At 44.1% G+C, this 24,920-nt stretch overlaps 1 long non-coding RNA gene across 1 annotated transcript; it reads right to left on the reverse strand.

The window, feature by feature from the left end:
- Positions 1-492: 492 nt before the first annotated feature.
- On the reverse strand, positions 493-24,095 carry LOC138526498 (uncharacterized). Its single transcript, XR_011283587.1, has 3 exons — positions 23,896-24,095; positions 23,451-23,502; positions 493-994 (listed from the first exon to the last, which is right to left on the reverse strand). It is a non-coding gene; the product is annotated as an uncharacterized lncRNA (long non-coding RNA).
- Positions 24,096-24,920: the final 825 nt, after the last annotated feature.

The raw sequence follows: 24,920 nt of genomic DNA on the forward strand, positions 1-24,920 counted from the left end.
AAGGGGTTTACGCCGGCGTAAAGCATGGCGTACCTTTCTGCCAGACTACGAGTTCCCGTAGCGCCATGGTGATTTTTACGCCTGCTTTTTGCAGGCGGAAAAATCCATGGCGCTACGGGACTTGTTGTTAATTACGCCACCGTAATTTACGGTGGCGTAATTAACGCCTTCCCCACTCCCATTATACCCTATGGGGCAAAAATGGGAATGGGGAAGGGTAAATGGGGATTGGGGACTTACCGCCCCGCCAAGGTCGGAATGGGGCGGTAAGTCCGCCAACCACCATGGCGGAGTTGGCAGCTTTGCGCCATGGACCATGGTGCAAATTGCACCATGGTTCTCCGCCAGGGTCGTAATGAGGGCCTATGATTCAAGCAAACACTGACTCAAGGTTCTCAAGTAAAAGAAAATACATTTATTTCACTCTTCAGTTGTACAACAGTTCACTCTTCTAAGCAGTTTAAAAATCACACTCTTAATACACCACACAACTTCCCTTAAATTCCAGACGAGTTAAGCTCACAATATGAAGTGGGAGCAAAATGGCACTCCAGCAATTTAAAAGGGAGGGAAAGACAATAGTTAACAGAAATTAATCCACACCAACAGGTAAGTACTCAGGGCAAGCGAACAAGAGAGACTACAATGATAAAATCAGATAGAAAAGGCTTAGGGCCAAAGTCAATGGTTCAAAAGTCTTTTGCTCAAGATAATACAGTTCAGGCTAGTTCGCGGTAAAGTTCGTGGCACGGTTTCCGGGCGAGGTTGGTTGGTAGAAAAGCTAGTTCAAAGAGAAGAGAAGGACAAGCCCTCGGATTGGAGAAAGATTTCAAGCACTTTCACCGTGGCTGAACGAAAGGCACAACCGGGTTTGCACAGTACCTTAAAACGGAGAGGGGGCTGTAGCTGAGGCAGACGTTCTTGGTTGTTCTTGCAGGCTCACGGTTCCTGAAGCGACTGTCGGACTGATCAGAAGTAGGAAGAATGGAGGGTCCTGCGGTTTATAGTGATAATATCGAAAAAATGATGCAGAAAAACAAAAATGTTGAAAAAATAATGTTGAATGTAAATATGTCAAACTTACATACATACAATAGAAAAAGACACTTATTCGAAAAAAGAAAAATCGAAAAAAAATTGAAAAGGCAGTGCTAAAATACCAATGTAAAATGTCAGAAATAGTAACATTTTTAGGGGAGGAGGTCCCCCCCTCACCCCAAACCCATACCCCCCATGGAACCGTCTTGCCATCCATCAATATAACACATTATGAATGACGGGAAACACACAAAAGAACTATTAGTAAGGGTTAAACGAATAAATGAAAGCAAAGAGTAAAGAACCTTACATAAACTCTGAGGAACAGATGACGGTTGTGACAAATCGTCATTACCTGACAGAACCTAAGGTCAGAGCAGACTAAAGGACGAACAGTATAACTATTTCAGGCAAATACAGGTAATATTACCATACTAAATATAAAACTAAATAGGCAATTTGAAGAGTGTACTATACATAATGTGTGACAGAAATAGTGAAACTTTTTTTTTCGTTATTTTAGATTTAAAATGACAGAGAACGTGGAATATGTAACTTCGCAGAAGGGAGGACAACAGCTAATTCACAATGGATACGTTTATAATAAAGAATCCCACAAAAATGAAAGAACATATTGGAAGTGCACGGAATACGTGAAAACAAAATGTACAGGAAGAGTAATAACTGGGAATTCCATTGTAAAATAAAAGGGGAACACAACCATCTTCCTGACAGAACCAATATAATAATTTTAAAAACTCTGAATGAACTGAAGAGAAAAGCAGTAGAAAACCCTACTGAGGCCAGCGGGTCTGTAATTGCTAGAACCTGTAACAAAATGCCATTGCACATCCCGGCACAGATGCCTGCAGAAAAACACATGCAACGAACAATAAACAGGACAAAATAACAGAAAGAAAATCTTCCGCCAGCACCAAGAAATTACAATCATATAAACATCCCTGATATATTTAAAATAACAGAAAAAGGCGAACATTTTTATCACGCAACATTAGAAATAAAGGATGAAAAAGTTTTAGTATTTTCAACAGAAAGCAATTTAAAACAACTTGGTGAGTGTGAAATGTGGCAAAGTGACGTGACTTTCTAAACATGCCCCCAGCCTTTCCAACAGTTTTTTACTATACATGGATCCGTAAATAGCCATCTAATACCCCTAATCTACGTCTTGATGCCCAAAAAAACTGAGGAAATCTACAAAATTGTATTTAAAAAAATTAAAGACGCCGTACCAGAAACAAAACCTACTAATATCATAATGGATTTTGAAATGGCACAAATTAAGGCATTCACATCAGTATATAAAGAGACAAACATACAGGGATGTTTTTTCCATTTCACACAGGCCATTTGGAGGAAACTACAGAAACTAGGACTCCACACGAAATACATAGAGGACAGTACATATCAACACAATGTAAAAAAACTATTCCCATTGGCCTTTGTAAAGGAAGAAAACGTTATAACATTTTACGAACATTTAATAGAGAGTGAATATTTCAAAAATAAAGAAGAACAAAATTCGGACTTAATGTACTATATGGAAAGCCCTTGGTTGGGACAGTTGACACGAAATGGCACTAGACGAAGGCCTAAATATAGTATACAATGGTGGAATTGCTCAAATGCCATAATGGAAGGGAGGCCAAAAACAAACAATATGTTGGAAGGGTGGCACAACAGGATTAACAAGAACTTTAACACTAAAAACCCAACTTTGTGGCACTTTTTAAAGGACTTAATATCTGAACAATCGCATCAAGAATTTAGACTATCGCAGAGCATTTTACTTGCAAACACCCATTTAAAAAGAAGGAAATACCGGGACTATGACCAAAAAATTGAACAAATAGTGAAACAGGTTAACCAAGAAGACAAACGCAACTACTTAGACTCAATTGCATAGAATTTAAAATGTTAAAAAACGTACAGTTTGAAGAGTCCACGATCCGGCATAGCGAATCCAAAGTAACCAATGACGCCAATCCAACATGTCCAACGATTCCGAAATCCATATCCCAATCCAAAGAAAAAAAATGCAATCCACTGAAGAAAAAGTTGAAATCCATAATCAAAGTCAACGCCAGCCAAGGAAAAAAACAAAAAAATCATATCCCAATCCACGGTGAAAAAGCTAGATCCAGCAAAAAAAAAGTGAAAAAATCCATATTCCAATCCATCAGGTCCATGAAATCCACCAAAAAACACATCCAAAAAGACAAAATCCAAGAAGTCCAACGCGGAGACCCAATTCCAATACACGATCCAAAGGAAAAATCCATATGATAAAAAAAAATGCATCAGGTCCAGGCAATCCTCTAAAAAAAATGTCCAAAAATACAAAATCCAGGAACATGCAGCGTGGAGACCCGAATGGAATGAAAGCGGATACGAACTGGACATTAAAAATGGCGCCTACGTCAACGTAACACTAACATACCGTTACATCAAGAACTTTAACAAATAACAACAAAATATACATTACAATTTGTTATCCAATAGCACCATCTAGCGGTGAAAACATACTATTTTTTACAAGTTGTAAGTCACCAATACACCTATAATTATTTAAAAAAATATTTATCTTTTAATAAAATATTTATTGTAGTATCTTTTAATAAAATATTTATTGTAGTATCTATTGATAAAATATTTATTGTAATTAAAAATTGAAAAGTTTAAGTATTTATAATTGACTATATACCAATTTTACTGTTTAATAAAATGGAATATATTGTAACACTTACCTTGTATGTAGAATTATTCGAAACAATTTGACTTTTTGTTTATTCGACATTAATATTTTCGAAATAATATTTTCGACATTTTGACTTTCGAATTTATTACATTCGAAAATATAACTGCACACCGGGTCCTGCACTACCCAGGGAAGAAACCAGCAGCAGCGCCAAACACCGAATAAAAGGTGCGCTCCTTAAAACCCAAGCAGGGTCCGAGCTTCCTGGCTATCCGGCCCACTGTAGCTCTGTACAGTGAATTCGACCAGAGGAGGGGTCCTGGCTTGCAGTTTCGGTGAACTGGTTGGTCCCACCAGCTCAAGGGAAGAAGTTTCCTGGAGGATCTTCTCTGTCGTCGGATTCTGGGGATTCAGACCTGCAACAGGGCTTCACCGGGCGGTTCAGTCGTTGTAGGGGGCCCCTTCTTCCAGTTTCTCGTTGGTTCTTTCGTTCCAGTGGCAACTCTGCTCTTCCAGTCCCGGAGACCTGCTTTTTATGCAGTTTTCCCCCGTTCATACAACCCAGCTTTTAATCACACAGCAGGGTGGCTGGCCTGGCAAGGCCAGTCCCCTTAGCCAATCAGACAAGAGTGAGACTTGGGTTACCAAGGGAACCCAGGGCAGGGGTCCTAAAACCCCTCCCTCACATCCTGCCTACCCAGACTCTCAGGCGCCTAAAGGATGGATTCTCTTTGGAAGCCTGCGAAAAAGCGATGAACAAAGGGACCAAACCTGGTTTGGCGCGCAGAGTAAAACACGAGAAAGACTTTAACAATATGAAATGGCAAATAAACCCGGCCAGAGTCAAAATAAAATGTATTTTTGGTCAAGCGGGTTTATGTTTGAGACTAATTTAATAGCCTAAAACATGACCACGTTTATATAAGATAATCGCAGTAGAAATGTTAGGGTAGATACCACTGCCACCAGCCAAGTCTTAATGTCAAGGGAGCGAAACAATGCCCCAAGAGGCACAGACAAAAAGGGATAAGAATTAACCCTTTCCAATACTCCATAGAAGATGGTGTGTACTGGGTCTGTGGTTTAAAGTGACTAAGGTAAAGTTAATGGCAACTTTACCCTTTTCTGGGGGACTGTAGTCAGCCCCAGAAAATGGAGTCGGTGGGAAGACTAAAAGACAACCGTGTGTCACTGCACTGAAGGTGCTGTGTAACACACACGAAAAATGTGGTGCCCTGGAGTAGGCGAGGCTGCAGTGCTCAAGATCAAACAAAAAGTATAAATACACATAGCAAAACACATGTAAGAGTGGGAAAAAAAAGGCTCACACTCTTCCAGGAAAAAAAGAAATCCTAGAAATCCAGCAAAGCTGCTGAGGGACTCAGTAGGTAAGGGAAATGAACCATTTATGAAAATTCTCCCTAACACCCTCCGACCTGGAGAGGCAGAAAGGTCTTCTCGTCTAATGGGAACTAGCTCACTCACACTGAAGCAGCTATTTCCCGTTAGAGAACCGGTCTTCCGACCTGGAGAGGCAGAAAAGTCTTCTTTTCTAATGGGAACTAGCCCACGCACACTGAAGCAGCTATTTCCCATTAAAGAAACACCCCTCTGACCTGGAGAGGCAGAAAGGTCCTCTCGTCTAATGGGAACTAGCCCACTCACGCTAAAGCAGCTATTTCCCATTAGAGAAAAGGCCCTGCGACATCGAGAGGCAGAAAGGTCCTCTCATCTAATGGGAACTAGCCTACTCACACCAAAGCAGCTATTTCCCATTAGAGAAACGGCCGTGCGACCTGGAGAGGCAGACAGGTCCCCTTGTCTAATGGGAACTAGCCCACTCACACTGAAGCAGCTATTTCCCTTTAGAGAACCGGTCCTCCGACCTGGAGAGGCAGAAAGGTCTTCTCGTCTAATGGGAACTAGCCCACGCACACTGAAGCAGCTATTTCCCTTTAAAGAAACAGCCCTCTGACCTGGAGAGGCAGAAAGGTCCTCTCGTCTAATGGGAACTAGCCCACTCACGCTAAAGCAGCCATTTCCCATTAGAGAAAAGGCCCTGCGACATTGAGAGGCAGAAAGGCCCTCTCAACTAATGGGAACTAGCCTACTCACACCAAAGCAGCTATTTCCCATTAGAGAAACGGCTGTGCGACCTGGAGAGGCAGACAGGTCCCCTTGTCTAATTGGAACTAGCCCACTCACACTGAAGCAGCTATTTCCCTTTAGAGAAACGGACCTCTGACCGGGAGAGGCAGAAAGGTCCTCTTGTCTAATGGGAACTAGCCCACTCACACTAAAGCAGCTATTTCCCATTAGAGAAATGGCCATCTGACCGGGAGAGGCAGAAAGGTCCTCTTGTCTAATGGTAACTAGTCTTCTCAGTGAGAGTAAGCTGAAACCCATTATTATGCAGGACCTGACCACTAGGCGAGCAAAAAGGGCAATTTCTCTAATGGGAACTAGCCCACTCACACTGAAGCAGCTATTTCCCATCTGAGAAATGGCCTTAGCAACCAATGGTCCGTTTCTCGGATGGGAACTAGTATCAACCATACTGTAGTGCCCAGTTGCCATCCGAGAAACTAACCCTAGCAAGGCTCCGACTCCTCATCATCACTTGGGTTCACGTCATCATCTTTTTTGCTCGAGCAGTTTATTACAAGCGACTTTGAGCTTGTTTTTGCCCAATGTCGCTTATAATATTTGCTGGTAGCTTGTCGCAGTTTTTGTGCGCTTGTCGGGCCATCCGTGCGCATGTAATTGGGCTTGTTTACATTGCCCATTACACGTCGCTGGTGTTGTGCCTGGACCTCAGGGCACGCGCTCCAGTCTGATGATTGCTGGGGGGCAACCAGCTGACATTCCATGACGGGGAGCACATACATGCTAACATTCTGCATCAATTTGGAGGGAGATTGTCTCTGTTGTTAATAGATGATGTGGAGTTGGCTGTGGCACAGTCCACCTGTGGAGCCGGGGTTCGGTACCTGATATTTATTTACATTAGAAGTCCATATACACAGTTCCAGTTACTCTATAGTGATATGTACGGTTGGACAGGACAGGGACTGGGCAAGGGGGAAGGGAACTCCCACCAGACACCCTCACACACTCACAGCTTGGGTCTAACTGTTACTCCACTCCAACAGTCCATCAAGCTGTCACTCATCCTGCACCTGGACATTCTACAGTTGCATAGATGGCTGGTGGACAGACAAGACCACATAAAATCACAACAGTCTCACAGAAATCAGGAGAATCAAATTCTCCCATTAGATTACATTGCCATTACTATTATTTTAAGAGGAGGAAACAAAAAAGCTGCAACATTTTCAGTTGAGTATTGGGACCCTCCCGCCTAAATCGGGAGGGTTTGGATATATGGGGGGCACCTTGTCAGCCCGTGGTCACACAGGTGCACCATGGCCTGGTGGCACCCATGCCATTACAACATACGGCACCAGCATTGCCCAGCAGGGGCACCAGCATTGCCCAGCAGGGGCACCGGCATACAGTTGCAGCGTTGCCCGGCAGGGGTTCTGCTGTGTTGCCTCGCAGGGGGCGCTGTCCTGGTGGAGGGCCCTGCAGGGCAGGCCCTCTGCTAGGCAGCACCAGCGCAGCGCTGCAAGAAAGACACAGCAGGCAGGGAGTCTGTTGGTATTGACTGATGAGCGCCACAGCTTCTTACTTCCTCTTGCTGACAGATTTCATCCATCAGCTGTGGGTACTGGATACTGAGGCCTCAGTATTCCATCTTCTCGGGTTGAGTCTGCAGTCGTGGTTTGGATTTTAAAGGCAAGCCCCCCCCCCCAACACTCACGTCAGAAAAAATACAACCCTGTCAGGAAAAACGGCCCAAGTTAATCTTGTGAGGATAACAAGTATTTAATCGCATGGACAGGTGCTTTAGCAAAAACCTTTGATGCTACAGAATGTTCTGCCAAGAAAGGTACAAGCAGAAGCTTTTAAGGGGGCACATTGTCATCATTACATATAACAAAACCTGTCGGCTGGTTGGTGCGACCCTATACATGGGCAGCCTGCCCCATATGGAGTGCCAGGCCATTGGCCCCAGCCCTGTTTGTCCGTCTGTCTTCCATCACGTGGGTGCTGCAGGGCTGATCTTCCAAAAGATCAAGGTCAATGAAGCAATTATCTACATCTATAAACAATGCTACTCTATCACTATACCGTGCACTTGGCAGGCAATGGCACAAGGGGTGTGTTGAGGCCAACCTGATCCACACACACATTTTACTCACTCCGACCGCGTCATTCATAGGATAACACCCTCGCTTTTGGGCTATCATTTATCCCTCCCTGTACCTCGCAGCACAAATCATGGGACTGCAACAAGACCGTGTAATGGACAGCTTCTTAGATCCTTATGGTTTATTGGTTTATTGGTTTAATTTCAGTGGTCTGGGATCAACTGGCGTCATGGCATTCAGGGGTCTTTCGGTCTTGGCAGTCATATGGCCTATAAAGCTGGCTGTGTGGGCCTTTCTCATGAGCACTTGGGCCAATTCAGGTTTCACCTTCAGGTTTGTGGCCTGAGCCTGACACACTAAATACTGCATAGGTGTGCATACCTTGGGCTTCTGTTATGGTTACTAACATCTACAAAATGGTGATTATTCGCACATACGCACTATGTCTAAATGTTTATATTGAGAATTGTGCAGGAGCCTCTCATTTGCCCCTCCGCCCCCATGTCCATTACAGTGCTTCGAATTTAGGTTGCCTTACCTTAAAGCGACTCGGGGCTGAGAGGGGTTTGCCCCCTTCCCAACATTCTCCCCTTGCGTTACTTCTACAGTAACAAACTCCCTCCCACACACGCACTCCCGCTGTCTCCTTTCGGCCTCCTCATATGGTGGTGTTCCCTTTTGTGGTATCCAGGCCCTGCACACAGATCTACCCATACCTCTGTATAAATTTCAGCATTGGGGGGGTGGACAATAGCAGTGTGATACAAACAATCTACTTCATCTCCATAGGGAATGGGGACTATGTGAGGGATGGGGTGGTCGTTCTGTATTTCAACATCTTTTGTGTTGAAAGGTGCTTTTGAAACCCAATTGATACCATCATCATTGCGCTATCAGGCACTGCCTTGGCACAACATCGGAGGCACATTTGACAGGTGCAAAAGATGACTTGGATGAGCACGTTGAAAGGCACCAGCATCTTTATAATGGTGCCCAGCCAGGATGGGGCCCAGTCGAAGGCAACGTCAAACCAGTCACTTGCTTGTAGTCTTTCTTTCTTCATGCAAACTCCCAGACCATGAACTGCCATTATGATGTGAGATAATGACCCATTCTGCATGTCTTCGGGACGCACGAACGTGCAGGCAGAATCCCCAATTTGTTTTGCACACACCTCCTTCCATTGCTGTCAGCATATCCAGGATATACCGATTCTGCATCATCATCAGCCATAGGGCGCGCAGCTCGACCTTTATGATGTTGAGCCTATGCTCGGTATCATTTGCCAGCGGGATCAGTTGCCAATGCACTATCTACAGCCACTTGGAATTTACTGCTGTTTGTACACCTGGCAAAAGTAGGGATGCGAAAAATGTCTCTGCTGAGCTAAAAAGTCTGTATTGATCAGGGATTTCAGCGAGCAACCCGGATGAGTCTTTGGATATATAGTTAGATTTCCTTTTCCTCTGCAGTGTTTCGTATTATCCTCTTCCTAGTAGGACGCAAAAGTCTGGTACTGGCAGCAGGTTTTGCTCCTCAAATGCGGGAGGAACGGTTGGAGCTGTCTCAGCTATACGCCCCCCTTGCAGGTGTTCTTCTGGGATTACCAATAGCGCTGAGTGCAACATGGCTAGCAAACAGTAGCCCCTCCATGATGGTGGGAAGTACAAGTAAGCTTGTTGGCCACAGATCCATCACTGCTGTTGTTCTTCTTTTCAGGTCTGGAATACGCAGGGTTCTGTTACAACATTCATTTTAGCCAATATAAATCGTTCCTTCACTGTGGAAGCAAAGTTCATATGTTTCTTCTCTGTACGCCTTCACTGGTTTGTCGATCGCTGCAATCCATGTCAACATTGTAATGTGCTCTGTCCATATTGGTGTGCATGTTGCTTCCACTTTAGCCAGAAGCTCTTCTTCATACCCTACGAGACCTTCTGCCATACAGTTAATTATCTCGGGAGGATAGCTCAGGGGCAACATGCTCGTCTTGGAAGCAAGAAGGCATGGAGCAACACAGGTTAGATTGCGGGTCCACGCATAGAAACGTCTGGGTATTAAGTGTGTTATAAATAACCTATCATATCATATCATTATGCTCTCTTGCCATTTGTTATTTAAGTATTTAATGCCTTTGATCATTAGATACGTGTCACGGATTTCCCCCTTTCTCACCTGAGTTCGATCCTTGCAGGAATTCTTGGAAGGAGCCTTCTTGCGTACGGATCGGGTTTTGTACAAGCCCGCGCGAGCCTCTTTTGGTTCCAGCATGCGTTCAGCGTCCAGGGGCACTTGGAGTCTCCGGGAAGTCCAGGAAACGAGGGAGGTGTTTTCGGAGGCGGTACACGAGATCCAGGAATCAAGGCAGAGTAAGGAGGGAGGAAGGGAAGGGGGGGTAGTCGAGGGTCCGCAAACCAGGAAACAAGAGACTAGTTATAGTTACAGTGAACTACAGAGCACACGTCTAGCCACTGCAAGCGGTAGCGTAGAGACGCAGGGTGCCAAGGGGGTGTGGCCTCTTTATAGAATGAGCTACGTCTGACGTGGAGGCTCGTGGAGAGCATACCACGTTAGACGGCCATGTTGGAAGTACCAAGGAGTGCAAGCCCCGTTGTGACAGAGATCAGGATGTCCAAAAGGGATGCGTTCTATGGATCATGACAGCATGCCTCCTCCGAAAACCTGTCCCACCAGGTTTGCCGGGGTGTGTGAGATGATACCTTCTGAGAAATCGAGGGGGTATTCAGATTTGAAAATGGTTCCCAGGTTCTTTCACTAGGAGGATATCCTTTCCACTCAACCAGGTATTGAAGTTGACCCCGTTTATACCTGGAGTCGCATATTCTGGATACTTCATATTCCAGCTGGTCATCCACAACCACGGGGTTGGGTCTGAAGGACTTCCGGGAGGACTGGATGTAAGGTTTTAATAAAGAAGTGTGAAAAACTGGATGAATCTTCTTCCAGGAGTCTGGCAATTTGAGCCGGAATGTCACTGGGTTTATGATTTCCTTTATGGAAAAAGGGCCATAGTACCGGGGAGCCAGTTTGTTTGGTCGTAAATGTCGAGGCAGTAGTTTCGAGGACAGCCAGACCTTAGCACCGACTGCATAAGAAGGTCCTGGTCTTCTTTTGGAGTCCGCATAATGCTTGGTGTGAGTTTGGGCCTTTTCTAAGTGTTCTTCGGCTCCCTTGTGTACATTGATGAGAGTTACAATCCAGGAGTCGACTGTTGGTACTGGTGTGGGATGTGGTTGAATGGAAGGTAGAACCGAAGGGTGGAATCCTTGGCTGCAAAAGAAAGGGCTGGTCTTGACTGCAGAATGATCAGAATTGTTGTAGGCGAATTCAGCCACAGGTATTAAGAGTGACCAGTCGTCCTGTACCTTGGTGACGAAACAACGAAGGTATTGCTCCTGGGTCTGGTTCACACGTTCGGTAGCTCCGTTAGTCTGTGGATGATAACCTGAAGAGAGGGCACGTTGGATTCCTAGAATATGGCATAAGTGTTTCCAGAATTGAGAGATGTATTGAGGTCCCCTGTCTGATATGATCTTGGAAGGGAGTCCATGGAGTCGAAATATGTGTTCCAGGAAGATGCCAGCGAGTTCTGAGGAAGATGGCAATTTGTACAATGGTGTAAAATGAGCCATGTGGGCGAATAAATCAATGGTGACCATGATAGTCGTGTAACTTCTGGATGGTGGTAATTTCACAATGAAGTCCGTAGCAATGAATTCCCAGGGCCTAGACAGTAGAGTAGGTTGAAGTAGGAGACCTGCCGGTTTCTTGTTATCATGCTTGTTTTGATTGCAGACTGCACAGGCTTGAATGTAACGTTGAACGTCAATTTTCATTTTAGGCCACCAAAATTGGCTTTGTATGAGATGGAGGGTGTTGGTGACGCCATGATGTCCGGAGTGAAGGGTATCGTGACAGAGGTTAATAATCCGTTGTTGTAGTCTCTGTGTGGGAATGACCAGGCCATTATCCTTAAACAGGTACCTGTCTCTTGTTCTAAGATTCCACCGATTCTTCCCTGTAAATTCCTTCCAGATCTCAGAGGACTGGGTTTGCATTCGAAGGTCTTCCAGGAGACTGATTGCTTGGGCTACAAAAATTGTGTGGGGAAACATCTTTGGGAAGGACTGATCTTCAAGAGTCTCGCAGTCGGGACGTCGGGATAAGGCATCAGCAATTATGTTCTCTGATCCGGGGACATGATGGATGTGGAACTGGTACTGGGCAAAGAAGAAGTCCCAACGGGCTTGACGATTATTCCTACAGTCCAAAGATTGTAGAACTTGAAGATTTCGATGGTCCATACGGACCTGAACAGGATGTTTAGCTCCCAGAAGTAGATGACACCATTCTGTGAAGGCTTGACGGATGGCTAACAGCTCCTTTTCCAACACAGAATAATGAGTCTCGCTGGGAGTCAGGGTTCGTGAAAGGTAAGCAATGGGATGTTCTAATTTGTCCTCGAATTCCTGTTTTAGCACTGCTCCTATGGCATAGTTAGAGGCATCCGTCTCCACTAGAAATGGTCGATTAATATCAGGTTGAGCTAGGGTGGGGGCTTGAGTAAACTCTGCTTTTAATCGTTGGAATGCCTTATCTTGAGCTGATGTCCAGAGAAAGGGAGTATCTTTCTTCAACAATGCAGTGATCGGTTGAACTATCTCAGAAAAGGACGGTATGAATTTCCGGTAAAAGGTGGCAAGCCCCAGGAAGGATTGAATCTGTTTCACGGTAGTGGGAAAAGGCCAAGATAGTCCGGCTTTTACGTTTGAGTGGTCCATTCCAATTCCTTCTGGACTAAGGACAAATCCTAGATAGTGAACAGTAGAGACATGAAAAAGGCATTTCTCGGGTTTAGCTAGGAGTTTGTGTTCATGTAGCCATTGTAAGACTGCCTTAACATGTTCTTCATGCTTTAGATGTTCCTTGGAGTAAATCAAGATATCGTCCAGGTAAACTATGATGAAGAGGAACAGCATGTCAGAAAACACCCTACCCATGAAACGTTGGAAGACCGCTGGGGCATTAGCGAGTCCGAAGGGCATGAAGGTATTCAAAGTGACCAAAGGGTGTTCTAAAGGCTGTTTTCCATTCCTCTCCTTCCCTGATACGGATCAGATGGTAGGCACCCCTGAGATCCAATTTCATGAATACTACAGCTCCTCTCACCGGATATCTGAGTTTAAGGGCAATGGGTAGCGGTCCTTGAGGGTGGATTTATTTAATCCATGATAATCAAGACAAGGCCTAAGCTCTTTAGTGTCTTTCTTGGGAACAAAAAACAACAAAGCTCCAGCTGGAGATTTGGATGGTCTTATGGTGATATTTTCAAGGTTGGTATCCAAGTATTCTCGGAGGGCCCTTTTTTCTGGGTCGGATAAAATGAACATCCTTCCAAAGGGAATCACTGCTGAAGGTTCTGTATCAATAGCGCAGTCTTCAGGTCTGTGAGGGGGTAGGGCCTGCACTATAGCAGTTGAAAACACGTCAGCATATTCCTGATAGGCTTAAGGAACCTGTATGATATTTGAAACCATGAATGGGCCTTGCTGGTCTATTGGTGTGCCTTTGGAAGATGTCGAGGAGGAATCCAGGAATAGACAGTGGGCCTCATTACGACCCTGGCGGTAAGGGGTTAGCGCCAGCGTTAGCTGCGCCGACCCCTTACCGCCAATTACGAGTTCCCTTTCCGCCATGGCGGTTTTTACACCTGCTTTTAGCGGGTGTAAAAAACCATGGCGGTAAGGGAACTTGGTGTTAATTACGCCACCGTAATTTACGGTGGCGTAATTAACGCCTTCCCCACTCCCATTATGCCCTATGGGGCAAAAATGGGAATGGGGAAGGGTAAATGGGGATTGGGGATTTACCGCCCCGCCAAGGTCGGAATGGGGCGGTAAATCCCCTTACCGCCATGGCGTTAACGTAGTTAGCACCATGGCGGTAAAGTCACGGCCCTGGCGGTAACTTACCGCCAGGGTCGTAATGAGGCCCAGTGAGACATGCAATGCTCAGAACCAAGAAACAAGGAGCTTGCTGCCCAGTTGATATATGGGTTGTGCTTCCGTAACCAGGCCATACCCAGTACCATTGGGTAATGAGCTGACTTTATGATGTCAAATTCGATCACCTCTTGATGATGGTTTATCGAGAGTTGGATCTATTTGATCTGTAAGGTTATGGGACCTGAAGAAAGAGGTCTTCCGTCGATCGCCTCTACAGGTTGCATGATGCCTCGAGTTTCATATGGAATGTAGTGGCTAAAGACCCAATCTTGATCTATGAATATCCCCATGGCCCCACAATCCACCAAGGCCAAAATGGGGTAGGTCTCATTCTTGGATGGCAAATAGAAAGGCCTGTAGAATCACTAGGTTGTTCTGTCCAGGAGAGTTCAAGGATGGAATAGATGTGGAGCAAACATCTCTCTCCCGAAGCCTTACTCCATCTAGGATCGGGAGCTGGTGTTTCCCGAATGCCGTGGAGGGGCTAGAGGACACTCTCTAACTAGATGTTTATCCGAGGCACAATATATACATAACCCCGTGTGGATCCTTCGCATCCCTTCTTGTGGGGATATGGGTCCACGGAAAGCCCCTAATTGCATGGATCGTTAACAGAGGCAGGAGTAGGGTCAGTCTTCGAGGAGGTCTCAATGGAAACCTTCTGGAAGGGCATCTTGGTTTTCTTCTTCTCTGCCTTCCTTTCCTGGATACGAAAGTCTATCTGCATAGCGAGATCCATAAGGCCTGGAATGAACTTGGGCGAGCCACTCTGGCTAGTTCATCTTTGATGTCTTCATATATCCCCCTTCGGAAAAGAGTAAAGCATGCTTCTGAGGACCAATCCGCTTCTTTAGTCAATTGTTTAAATCGTGTTACATACGTAAGCATGTCCTGGGAACCTTGCTGGAAACCAAGTAGACGTTCTTGGGCGCTATAGACCTGTTCTGGGTGGTCAAACATGGTCTTAAGGGCCTGTATAAATCTGTCGTAATCATCCAGGAGGGCATCTCCAGAATTGACTAAAGGTGTGGCCCAGGTTAGTGCATTTCCAGAGAGGTGCGAAATTATAAAGCCCACCTTAGCTCTGGGGGTAGAAAAGTAGTAGGGCTTAAAAGTAAAGTAGACTACACAGGAGTGAAGGAATCCACAAAGGGTTTTTGCAGACCCATCGTATTTATCTACAATGCCACCCAGTAGTACGCTTTCCTTTGTAGTGGAATCACGGGACAAAACTAATTGTTTTAATGCAGTTTTTTTCCTCTTTAAGATGCTGCACCTCGGTCGTTAATTCTTGCATGTGACGCATGAGATCCTGAACGGCCGCCTCCATGTCCGATTCAACTTCGGTCGTTTGGCATCTCAATCTGTCACGGATTTCCCCCTTTCTCACCTGAGTTCGATCCTTGCAGGAATTCTTGGAAGGAGCCTTCTTGCGTACGGATCGGTTTTGTACAAGCCCGCGCGAGCCTCTTCTGGTTCCAGCGTGCATTCAGCGTTCAGCGTCCAGGGGTACTTGGAGTCTCTGGGAAGTCCAGGAAACGAGGGAGGTGTACTCGGAGGCGGTACACGAGATCCGGGAATCAAGGCAGAGTAAGAAGGGAGGAAGGGAAGAGGGGGAAATCGAGGATCCAGGAACCAGAAAACAAGAGATTAGTTACAGCGAACTACGGAGCACACGTCTAGCCACTGCAAGCAGTAACGTTGAGATGCGCAGGGCCGCGGGCTCTTTGTAGAATGAGCTACGTCTGACGTGGAGGCTGGTGGAGAGCGTACCACGTTAGACGGCCATGTTGGAAGTACCAAGGAGTGCAAGCCCCGTTGTGACAGAAACCAGGAAGTCCAAAAGGGACGCGTTCTATGGATCATGACAATACGGTTGTTGCCAGCAGTTAATATTTCTCCGATTGTCATCACACTGTAATTGGTCTGGATCCACAAGCTGTAGTTGTACGCTGTGTGCTTATAAGATGCATTTGAACCTACATAGCGCAAGATGAACTAGGCACTGTGCCTCTATAATTGGTACTTCTTGTGGTACTAATACCTTGGGTGCCCCCGATGCATGCAGGATTAGTGAGCAGTCATAACAGCTTCCATTCGATGATTGTCTCCCCACCAAACTCATATCAGTGTACCAACTATTAGTCATCTCAGGGTGTCTCACATCCTCAATAGCATCAATAGAATGTGCGTGCATATAAGTGGGCATGCAAGAGGCTGTTGGGCTGCCCTGAACTCTGCTCTCCTGTGGAATTCACCCTGCAGCATTGGATTACAAAACAAGTAATGGACTTGTGACTGTTATATTACCTTTGACTTGCTCCTCCTTTAAAAAACAAGCCGCGGCTTCTCTGCAGCGCTTTGTTTGGGGAAAGAAACGCTCGACTATATCACTTCATTGAGCGTAACTGTTTCTTCTGTCTCTTTTCTGTTTCAGTCAATCTTGTGCTGTGGCCCCGCCTCCCACCCTCCTCCTACCGCCCCCAGCCTCACCTCACTTCCTATAATACAGCCGATGCACGCGCATCGCGCGCGCATCTAAGTGGGCATGCAAGTGGCTGTTGGGCTGTTAGGCTGAGAGGGTGAGGAGGTGGGTCCTGCATATTGAAATATTGTGCATTTGTTTACTTATTTTTGTCTTGTAGAATTTATGGTATTCTTTGCTGATAAGGGGTGGCATTTGGTTGATTGTAGCAAATTGATCTTAAATGGTTTCAAGCCTACGTAGTGGTCGCTCTCTCACTTCACCGGTCACCAAAAAAGTTAGCACGACCAAACCACATCAAGGACTACGGATGTCATTGCCTAAGCGTGTTGGGAGTGCTACTGCGCCGGGTGCCAATAAGGTATCCTGTTTGCCCGCAATGTGGGGCCCAATTACTGATCAGGATTTAGTAGATCATGAGGTAGCATTTTCTTATGCACATGCTCAAGCTGCAGCGGCGTCTATTGACGTTTCTCCATCTAGTGCCTCTGTATCTAGCAACCCTAATGGCCCTATCAAGTCCCGCGCAAGAGCTTCCTTAGCATGCGTATGGACGCCCCACTCCCTGCGGACAATCGCTCAAGCGAAGAGTTGGGCTCCTCTCCCTCAGACAACTCCATCCTTGCGCCAGTGGTTCTCGCAGCGCTTCAAAAACGGGTATGGCTCTCTGTTGGCCCCTCGACCACTGTCACGCTTCCAAGTTGTAAGCAAGCCGATGTGCACATTCATTGCAAGGAGGGGGTTTCCTCTGATGAGCCCAACATCCCTGCTCCTTCGGAGACTCTCAAAACAAACTCTCTGAATCTTCCTTCTTCAAGTCGTTGTCTATCCTCTCCATCCAGAAATCCAACTATGTCCCTAGATCCTGTTCTAGGTCTTGTATTTTCACCCACCAAGAAAAAGCCGATCCCTCCATTGGGTTTTGACTTGTTGGAGCCCTCTGAGTACATGCAATCCCTGGAAGCCTCTTATCCCGTATTAACATGGATATTGAATATATTAGATAAAGGGCATGACTACACACATTAATCAGATTCTTCTTAAAATTAACAAATTAGAGAGATTCGTATTTGCGGATAGTTTGAGACGCGAAGTAGGAGATCAGCCGCCTTTGAAAGCGACTTTGTTTTGCTTTGCCTCTGTGACTACGCAAACAGATGCTATTCCAGCCGCCGTGCATGATCCACCAAATCAGGCCGGCTTGTGTGTTTCTCACATATTCCCTCAATCATTTGCTCAGACTGTAGTTGCTCCACTGGCTGAACCTCCTTGCCCCATTCTCACTCACGCCCAATTGTGTCGCACTTCATTCTGAGAAAATAGAACATGTCTTATTTGTTTACAACCTAAATCTGATGAGCAGGAGGTGAAATCACCTTCCCCCGATATTGATGTGTGTGACAGCTCCCATCCAGATAGTCCTTCAGCCTTAACGAAATTGTTGGACACAAACGCACAAACTGATTCTATTTTTTCAGAGATTGCAACTGCACATACGGATGTCCCTTCGATAGGTTCAGAGCAAACCTTTACCTCGAGGAAGGAAAAAGGACTTTTCTTTCGAGCTCTAAAAAGAAAAGCTGTCAGGAAGATGGCAGCCCAAGAATCCAACTCAGTGACCTCTGCTCAGAATAAAAAAACGAAAAAATCTAAAAAAAATTCAATGAGTCTACCACCATCCAATACTGACCCAGACACCAAGTCAGGCACTAATGAAGAAAAGGGTATTCATTTGGAGGAATTGTCCGCAGAGAGCAAAAATGCCATACAACATCTTAGCCCTGATGAACAAATTGCTCTCCAAGGTGGTTTTGGCCTTTGCACACTTAATATAAAAAAAAATCCAAGCCGGTGGAAAGTCTGGGCGGTTCTGGTCCTGTTGCCTCCCTGATAGTGCATTTGAATATGGATGGCAAAAGCACAGCCCTCTTCTCAAACACATTTACCAACCTTTTTTTAAACCCATTGAGAATAAAATTGTGCAAGCGGGAAGGGGTGTGGTTATGACATCCGCCAGCGGTAATCTAAATCTTGCCAACACCGCCACCCAACTGGCCTCTGTGCCTACTGTAGTGGCCCCTCAGGTGCGAAATATGGAAAACTGCCCTGAATCTACTTCCATCTTGCCTATGGAGCATGGACCTGATCTGGAGGATTCTAAGAAAGGGTCACGGCCACAATTCCCACGGCTCCAACGGCCGGAAGATGACGGTATGGAGGAAATGGGCAAGTACTTCACGACAATCATAGGATGGGAAATTGTTTCCGATAAAAATGGGTTTAACGGCTTAATCGTTCAGCCCTCTTACAAGCATTCAGCAGAATCCCAGCATTAAGAACATTAAATACGGCCAATATAGCATGGGTTACCTTGCCAGCAACTCTTAATCATTGTATGGCGTGTAAAGTGCAATCAGCCATTATCACTAATTTGTTGATGCAATACACTGGAGAACTACAATTTATTGGTCTAATGCCTCATCTATTTGATTCTATTGATGATGCGATTTGTTTTAACGAAACTCCAATTCCGGTTCCCAGCTCAAACTCTCCAAAACAAAATTGTGGTGTTTCCCAAGGGGAGATGAATTCTGCTGTGATTGCTCAGCTTGCAGGTCTATCAAACATTAGCAAAGATTGGTCTTGGTTATATGCATTAGCCATTACCTTAAATCCGGCCATGGACAATATCCCCCAGTAAGCAGTCTTCTGTCTTAGCCATTTTTTCATGGAACTCGTGTGGTTTTAGGAACCTGCATTTATGGCACAATCATGTGCACCCAGGCTCTAAAGGTGATATTCTATTATGCCAGGAAACCATGTGTGAACAAGAGCTATTGTTGCCGGGATATGTGGTATACCAAATGAAGGCAAAACGAGGTCTGTCTGGGAGACCATTTGGCAGATTAGCCATTTGTGTAAACACCAATTTAAAAATATATATTGTAGCAGAATATAAATCCATGGCAACATTGGCCTTGTTAGTTTCATTAAATGATGAACAGCGTGAATTTTTGCTTATCATCTCACTTTATCACAAACCTGCTATACAGAAAATTGCAACTGTCTTCCAGGAGCTTGATGACCTTTTTGATGAAGTTATGTCATTGTATCCAACATGTGGAATATTGTTGGGAGGAGATTTTAATGCCCACTGCTTAGAATTGAACATGTATAATACAGTTGCTGATGGTCAATCTCAAGCAAGTCATAGAGGACAAATATGGCAAGAGTATTTAGCACCTTGGGAGCTTGACTTTCTTCCTTTTGCTGGTAGCGATGGATGTCATACAAAGAGGAGGGGAATTACTTCTTCATGTATTGACTATTTTGCTATTTCAGCAAATTTACAGGGAAAGTCCAGTAAAATTGCTATTTATGATCCCAGCTTCGGTGACCACTCCATAATTCAGCTAAATTTAGAGGTCAATGTCGACATGCTCAATAATGACACTCAACAGAGCTTTTTGGAAGGGGACCGCCGTGGGATGTCAATTCATGGTCCAAAAAACTGTGTGATAGAATGAATGATATGATTACCACAAAGCTTTCGAATTCTAATGCATTCCCTTATCACCACTTTTCTGCGCAAGCTGAAGTTTGTTGGTTTTCGAACATTATAGCAAAAGTAACAATCGAGCTGCGAAATATGTATGAGGGGTCATTGCCCCCGACACAAGATCTTAACATTAAGGCAATTTCTGTAGCAAAAAAGATCAAAAATAAGGCTCTTCGTGAACTTAGAAAGGCTCCTCTCCCATTGGAGGAATTTTTGAAGGAAAAAAAAATATTTGTAATGTTTATCGTAACAAATGCAGTAATCTTAAACATTACATGCACAACTTGAATAATCAAAAAATGTTTGCCATGCTTTGTCACAATGATAGACGTTCTACATGGGCGATGCTTAGGGCGGGCACAACCGCTCTATCCACGGACCAGGTTTTGACGATATCTGCTGACTCTTGGAAATCATTTTTTGAAAATAAATTCTCCCTCCCTTTAGCCTTTGCTACTCGAGGGAAAACGAACTTCAGCTTTTTAAGTCCTTCCTTGCCATTATGGTCCTTGGTCGATATTGAAACCACTATACATGCTCTGAACTACTCTAGAGCAGCCGGCCCAGATGGCATTCCCTCCTGTGTTCTCAAACGAAATCCAACATTGTGGGCTCAGCTTCTTAAAAAACAATTTGTTAACATCTTAAGGACTTCGATTATTCCATCTTCCTGGCAGTGTTCTATCATTGTTCCCATATATAAAAAGGGCCTAAGATCTGATCCATCCAATGTTCAACCTATTGCTTTAATTGATACCGCTGCAAAGGTTTTTGCCATTCTATTGCTTCGCGAGTTACAAACTGCAATCAAACAGCTCAATATTCTGTCACAATTCCAAATTGGGTTTCGGGCAGGATGGGGACCACACTCAACGCAACAATAATGGCTCATCTTTTGACAAAAGCAAAAGTTCAGAACTCTGGTCCTTTGTATATGGCATCCATAGATCTTACAGCCGCTTTTGACTGTGTGATACGCTCGCTGCTTTGGGAAAAAATGTCTTGTATGGGCATATCTCCTCTTATCATACACTTAATTTAAAAACTTCATGAAAACACTTCCTACTTTGTGAGAATCAACAATGCGGGTGCAACCACTAACATCATTCCCATAGGTATTGGTGTGAAGCAGGGGTGTAACCTGACAGCCACCCTATTCAATTTATACTTATGCGGTATAAACAACATTTGGGCAAAGCAGATCTCTTATCCGGCGAGACTTGGTCATTTGAAAATTCATTGGCTAGCTTTCGCCGATGATATTGTGATCTTTCGATCACACCCCTATGAGTCTTCAAACCAAACTGACACTTTTTGCCTCCTATTGTAGTATCCACAATCTTCATTGCAATGTAGAAAAATCACACATTGTTGTATTTAGGAATTTAAAGAGAAAATATTCTTCATATAAATGGACTATTGAGGACTTCCCAATTGCTACAGTCCCCTCGATTCAAAACCTCGGTTATATAATCTCCAACTCCAATTCGCTTGCAATGTAGAAGGAGGCATTGAACAAAAAAGCTGCACCCCTTGCAATCCAAATGCGTATGGCTTATGTGAAGTACTGTAAATTTTCACTAATCCCACTAATCCAATTCTACATCCTTAAAGTGGAATCAGTACTGCTGTTTGCTTTAGATATATATGTGTCTTGCAGACATCGATAAATTCCTCGACCAACTTCAAGGAGGGTTATGGAAGGGGGCTCTGCGTTTAGCCAAGTCTCTATCTAATGCCGTATTGAGGCAGGAATTGGGCCTTACTGCCTTGTCTGTGCGCTACAATTGGCGATTATTGTCAAACTTAGCCAAAATGTTATATCCTCCGACTAACTGCTTATATGAGGATTTAGGCCAGATGCTGATTGCTTCCTCTCCTCCATCTATTCGAAAATATTATGATCGCATGGTTTTTCTACTTGCTGAAACTGCACTTTAGACCTTCTGACTTAGAATTCAGACTTGTACATGTTAAACTTTGTTTATTTGATCACGATTGGCGTAAGACCTTAAACGGAATGATCGAATTTAAATTGTATAAAGAAGCTGTAAAATTCAGCACTGCAAGAATACCGAATAAACCCTATCTAATTCAATTTCCTTGTAACAAAGCCAGAGAAATTTATCTCCGATTTAAATTGAATCAAATGCTGACCCTTGAAAGAATTGGATGTTGGCATTTAACTCTTGCAACAGTTTGTGAGCAGGGCTGTAGATTTTGTAATGACAGGATGCAGATTGAATCTACTAAGCATCTAGTCGTCTATTGTCCATATTTTGAGGAAATTCGCTTACAAATATTTGACCAAGAAAGAGTGGGCATGAATTTTGCTAATAGAGAGTGGTTATGGCTATCTTGTATGTGGGGTAATAGTATAAGATTGATCATGTTGCTTTGTAGATTGCTAACACTCATTAATTCTGAATTGGAAAGCAGGTACCTAAAAAGTGTGAAGGACTGAAGTATTATTTCTGCGGCGACTACTAGCACCTGCACCGGTTGCTTGTATCTTGTTATTTTCAAAATATATGTGCTTATGTAGAAGCTTCTGTGTTGCTAGTCTAATTTCACTCAATCTAAATGACAATGTACAATGTGTGTTTAAATGCTTCATGTTTTCAAGATCATGATTTTTCATAAAGGTCCTGGGTGGATTGGCCAATCTATTGTGAAGGATATCATTTCTAACAAGCGATATATGTAATTGAAGGGCTGAAATGCTATTTTATATTTTATGTTTTCATTTATCATTATGGTAATGAAATGAAATGAAAAGTTGCAACCAAAATGTAATGATATGAAATGTAAAGTTGAAAACAAATGTAAAAATGTATTTGTAAAAGGATAAAATGTTGTAAAAGTGTGTTGATCAAACTAAAAAACAACGGTTTGAATAAAAAAAAAATAGCATCCAAACCTTAGCAATGGCAGGTGCCGTCTCATTCTCCTATGTAGCCCTCTGTGTTTTCTGGGCACGCTTCTACCACAAAATATATTGTTATACACACCTGTGTTGTTAAAAATATTTGTATAAGTTGGAAAAAGATACTCTACTACCGCTCTCAAAGCCAATCGTGCAGGCCTACTTGCTAGGGTGTCATTGCTGCTAATACCTTCATTGCTACTGTTATTGAATGCATTGCTATTGTGCATGCATTCAGTAATATTGGTAAAAATGTTATATACACCATCTCCCCCATTGCTATTGTTGTGCATGTATTCAGTACTATTGGTAACATTTTTATATTCAGCATATCCCCCCTCTTTTATATGACTTCCCCATATAAAAGACTCTCCTCAATAAAGTACCATTATTAACATTAGGGTCATAATAACCCTGCAACAAAATGCATTCCACACATATATGAATAAGCAGGTGTTTTAATACTGCTACAGCTATACTCACTTCTATTGTGTAACGAGTTTTCTAATGATGCCAATTCCATCGTCTTCTTTACCTGTAAGAAAAACAAAATGCACACAATGAAAAAATAGACAAACAACAAAAGAGAGAGAAAGAGAGATATATAGAGAGAGAGAGAGGAAGAGAGAGAGAAAGAGAGGGTGGGGGCGAAAAAGGGTGCTCCTTTTCAGGTTGGGTACTAGCAGCTGTGCTTGAACACTTTGGGACAGTGTGACAATGCACACCAATTGTACTGGTAGTGGAAGGGGAAGTGAGCTAACTGGCCACTACCACAACTAGGACATTCCAAGTGCAGGTGCAATGCCCGTGTGTGCCTTGCGGACGCCTGAAAGATGGTCCCAATAATGAAGTCCTTTAACTTTTATGGCAAGGCTAGTGCAATAGACAACTTTATATGGCCCGTGGCACCTTGGATTGTTCCACTTACGGACGAAGCTTCGGATGTATACCAGTTCTCCCGGCAGCAGCGGCTGTCTGGTTGGGGAGTCTGTAGATGCTGCAGCTGCTGTATCCGGTGTGTCTGTGTCCTCACTTCTGGGCTGTGCAATCTGTCGGGAGACAAATTTAATTGCGCGTGTTAGGGTTGCCAGGTATTCCTTAAATTGCTCACCTAACACAGAAATACAGATACCCTCTCCAGTCTTTACACTGGCATCATTAGATAACTCTTACACAACATGTCAGGAGGGCATCAGATGCCCATAGGGCAGCAGCGTAGGGTAGAGACACAGAGCACCCCAGCCAAGGTTCTCTATTTGGTAGCTATGGACGAGCAACCAAGGCTTAAGCTCTCAGAAGGTGATGCAGGCTGGTTCTTAAGTACAGTGAGTCCCCAAGCACCCACAAAGGAAAGTACACACCCTATGCTATGTGCTAACACATTTCATTATATAAAAATAAGGTGCAGATATATATGCACATTTCAATAACACACTTTGTACTCTGGTAATACTATAATGACAAATCTATACAATTCAATGTGGTACCACCCTTAGACTTTAGATTCCTTTAAAATGCATCAACTGCTGGCAGTTATAATAGAGCACACAAATCATGCAGTAAGGTGCATCAGCATAGACAATAGGGAAGAAAGCAGGTCAAGGTTAAGCAATGGCAGAATGCTTCTTTGGAGAGTGATATACAATTCTGAGTCAGAATCCCCCCACCTGGGCAACCTATAATAAAAGAATTAACAAGCCCAGTCCATAAATGCTCAATACCCCTTGCTTCTTGCTTCAAAAGTTCAACCACCCCAATGTACCTGGAGTGGGACAGTTTCTTTGATTGTTCTTCAACAATATCCTTTGAGGATAGACCACTTTGAAGAAGGAGCCACTGTGCATCGAGATCCTTGAGGAAAAGTAGAATCTTGCAGTGATAAAGCAGCTTTGACCTTCGTGGTGCTCTTAGACGATAGATTGTTCCCTCGATGGTGGAAGCCCTGGGAAGATG

Source organism: Ambystoma mexicanum, chromosome 7p (genome assembly GCF_040938575.1).
Source record: "Ambystoma mexicanum isolate Mex_15411 chromosome 7p, UKY_AmexF1_1, whole genome shotgun sequence".
In the NCBI taxonomy this organism is placed as follows: domain Eukaryota; kingdom Metazoa; phylum Chordata; class Amphibia; order Caudata; family Ambystomatidae; genus Ambystoma; species Ambystoma mexicanum.